Here is a 3,966-nt window from a genome sequence, read left to right as displayed (position 1 = left end):
GCTGGAATTACCTCGCGGCTCCGGGAAAACTAAACATGACTTCTGACCTTTCCTTTCTGTGTTCAACAATAACCTTTGCTGATCCGCCCCCACCGGACCACTGCGGCGAGCGGGGTGGGGCGGGGGAGAGGAGAGGCGTGTGCACCCGGTCAGGATGAGTGTGTTTACCGCCTTCTCAGGAGACCAACTCTCTACAGTCAACCATCCACACACCGATGGCCCCGCCCCATGACCATTTTTCACCTGCAGACGTATCCACCTGTGCGGCTGCTGGGACGAAGGTTAAAGTCTTTCCATGTCTAAAAACAGGTCCTGACCTTTTGACCTGGAGCATCTGAGCTGCTGCACTGATGACCAATGATGGATCCAACAGTGGAACATCCCGTTTGTCTCAGAACATCAACCATCTACTGATGAGAAGAGAAGAGAGCGAGAACATCTGCTCTTCTGAAACCTTAAAGTCCAATTAGTTCTGTTTTCTCATCTGACCCATCACCTGGGGGGGGGGGGGTAATAATCTAAATTCTTATATCACCTTTCAAGATAAAAATCACAAAGAGCTTCTCAGTGAAACACAGAAAAAGTCATTTTAAAAAGATGTTTTTAGACTCAGGGGCCATTTGAAGGCTTAACCCCCCGTCTGATTCCTTTACGCTGAGAGACACTGGAGCCCATTTTTAGAGTCGTGGGTGAGACTCAGCCTGGATTCAAACTCATGACCTTCCGGTCTCAGGACAGACACTCTACCACAGGCCCACTATGATCCTCGGTCATCTTTACTCTTTTCCTGCTACGACAAAAATCTTTATCCTGCTAGAAAAGCCATTTGGGCTTTAAGAAAACTCATTGTAGCTTCATCAGTTTGGCTGAGTGTTGCTTTCAAACCGCCAGGCTCCGCCCACAGGAGGAGGAGCCAACATGGAGAAGCGTCTTCTAGCAGTTTTAAGCTCATTACCTTCATCACTCGTCTTCCTCTTCTCTCCTCGTCAGCATCAGATTAACTGATCTCCGTCTTCCCAGAGTTTCCCTGAACTGTTTGTGATCTTCTTCCACTGACTCAGCATAACTCCTGCTGACTCAGCATAACTCCTGCTGACTCAGCATAACTCCTGCTGACTCAGCATAACTCCTGCTGACTCAGCATAACTCCTGCCGACTCAGCATAACTGCTGCTGACTCAGCAAAATCTGACCCGAGGACTGCAGCACGCCCCTGAAGAAGCCATTTCATCATCTTTTCTTCTGCTCCCTTTATCCTCTTCCTGAATTCTTCATGAACTTGATCCTTCCACCCGTTCGCCTCAGAGCGGAAACGAGTGAGCGGAGTGACCACAGCGCCGCAGGATGACTACAGAACCGCCACAGAACCACCACAGAACCGCCACAGAACCGCCACAGAACCACCACAGGACCACCACAGAAGCGCTGCAGGACTGCCGGAGAACCAGCCTGTCATTGGACCAAAGATCAGCGCAGACATGAACAGGACACTCAGAACCTGCGACCCGGAGACACTTCAGCGCCAGGTTAGCTCCTCCTGATCCTCTGAACATGCTCCTCGCCATTCCAACATGTCTGTTTATGGCCAGCCAAACACATCCTGAGCAGCAATGTATGGTTTTATTCTCTCCAAAGGGGGGGGGGGGGGGGATTAGCTCTGCCAACCCCCCCCCCCCGTTCATCCACACTTTACTGTTTATTTTACGTTCTCTCTCCGTCTCCACTTCCTCTCTGTAAATTCCCGCCTCCATCATCTCTTCTCCTCGGCTCTCTTCTCATTTCTTTAGGTCAACCCCCCCTGCTGTCTTTTCTGGGGGGGTCAGTGGAGCTCACAGGTCTTCCTGCTCGCTTCATTACTGAGTTGCAGAGACTGAAAACCTCCGCATGTTTAACGTGCATCTCTGTTGTCTTTTACACAACATCGACTCCTAATGAAACACGTGCACGGAGCAGTGTGCGTGCACGGAGCAGTGAGCGTGCACGGAGCAGTGGACGTGCACGGAGCAGTGGACGTGCACGGAGCAGTGAGCGTGCACGGAGCAGTGAGCGTGCACGGAGCAGTGGGCGTGCACGGAGCAGTGGGCGTGCACGGAGCAGTGGGCGTGCACGGAGCAGTGAGCGTGCACAGAGCAGTGAGCGTGCATGGAGCAGTGGGCGTGCACGGAGCAGTGCTCTCTCGATCTGGTCGTTCACCATCAGTTTTCCATGGTGGGGGGTTCAGGTCTGAACCTCCTTATCCTGTTCGACCTAAGGTGTGTTTTGGATTTTGAACGTTTGCAGCTGTTCATGCTCACATCTGCGTTCGTCTGTAACCGTGTCACCTGCTTTTTCCGGCGCCTCGGTCTAAACTCCTCGCAGAGATCCAGCGGCGATCCGCTCCTGGCTCCTCATGAGGAGGTCTGGCAGCCGTAACAACAGTCCCCGATGAGGAGCAGTCTGCACCGTAACCAGATCAACAGGCTAATTATCTTCATTCCGAACTCGGAGCCCACTTTGGGAGCGACCGGGAAGCTGTTTGGAGACTGGACCGGACCGGACCGGACCCTGATGGTCTTCCCTCCACTGAACTCTGAGGCAGATTAATACAGTTCCAGCATTCAAACACCAACTACTGATTCTGGCACAACGTCAAAGCATGAAAAATGGAATCTGGGGGTTGGTGGGTAAATATAGTAACAATCATAAAGAATCACAGCAGAAAAGCCCTTTCAAAATAAAACTGTTATCACTGAATACAGATTTCAGGCCAGTTTAAAGCAAAAGGAGAAAAGGATGTCAAATCGATCCACATTTCCCTTCATCTTTCACCTCCAGCTGTTAAAGTCACACCTGCGGTTAATTGCCCCAAAGCCCCGCCCCCCGGCTGATGTTCAGCCTCGCTCCCAGCTCCAGCTGCTGGCCATTGAGAGACGAGCACGCCGACCACGGCGCCCTGGGAGCTGTGAAGCCGACCAGGCAGAGGCGAGTAAAGAGCAGCGGAGTGTCGTTGTTAATGTGGACACACAGCAGCACAACGGATAAATCAATGCAGCTGGAGGAGGCATCAATCCGGACGCCACGAGAGCCGTTTGGTCTTCTGGGGAGGAAACTGTTCATCCTGTTACAGTCCTTCAACGGGAAAACACCACAAACGGCAAATTATAGCGTTAAAAGAAGAATGTGTGGATAAAAATGAACCTGTTCATCACAGCAGTCTTTGAATCACTTCCTCTATCTCCTTACGGGGTCAGATGAGGGTCAAATCAAACACGTGATCATAAGGTTCTGAACTCTTTGGAAAAAAAAGTCAACATTTACGTTTGTTTTAAATACGACTTTCTTTCATTTCAATATGAAAATTACGTCACAGCATAAAAATCGAGTTACAAAACATCGACTCAGCAAAGTGTGGATGAATATCGATGATTCAAGACGACTGCAGCGAACCGCCGTGTTGCAGCGATGATGTCATAAACCAGAGACAGTGCAGCTTAATGAATGATAGTACACACAAACACCAGTCATTGGAGAGAAAACCACTCCAGCTTTTCTCAGCAAAACCATTCAAGAAATAGTGATGATAATTATGATTCAAGAAAACTATGATGTTGAAGTCGGCCTAAAGTTCAGAAAAATGAGAGATTATTTACAAGTCCTCAAGACATGCCAGGTTGACATAAAGGTTTAGTGTGTTGCTTAAATATTAGCTAAACCTTAGTAGAGGCCAAATTTGCCTTTGTTTTTGTACCAAAAAAAAAAGAAAAAAACGCTAGCACTTTGCTAGCATATCAGGTAAACTCCAACATAGCCAAGCCTAAAAAATCTTCAGTAGATGCTAAATTTGTCCCAAAAAAAACAGTACGTTGCTAAAAAAAACTAGCCAACTCTAAAAAAGAATAAACCATTCTGTTCACGCTTTACATGCTGCCCTTAGGAAACATAATCAGGAAACATAGCATTAACTTTCACTGTTATGCAGATGATACAC

General features: G+C 48.7%; 1 protein-coding gene across 1 annotated transcript in view; it reads right to left on the bottom strand.

Moving 5' to 3' along the window:
* Positions 1 to 3,966, bottom strand: part of celf5a (cugbp, Elav-like family member 5a) — a gene marked incomplete in the record, with an annotated part of 128,993 nt that overhangs the window by 54,391 nt on the left and 70,636 nt on the right.

Source organism: Oryzias melastigma, linkage group LG15, assembly GCF_002922805.2.
Source record: "Oryzias melastigma strain HK-1 linkage group LG15, ASM292280v2, whole genome shotgun sequence".
NCBI lineage: Eukaryota > Metazoa > Chordata > Actinopteri > Beloniformes > Adrianichthyidae > Oryzias > Oryzias melastigma.
Note: the sequence above shows the minus strand (reverse complement) of the source record. Positions and strands in the feature narration are given on the sequence as shown.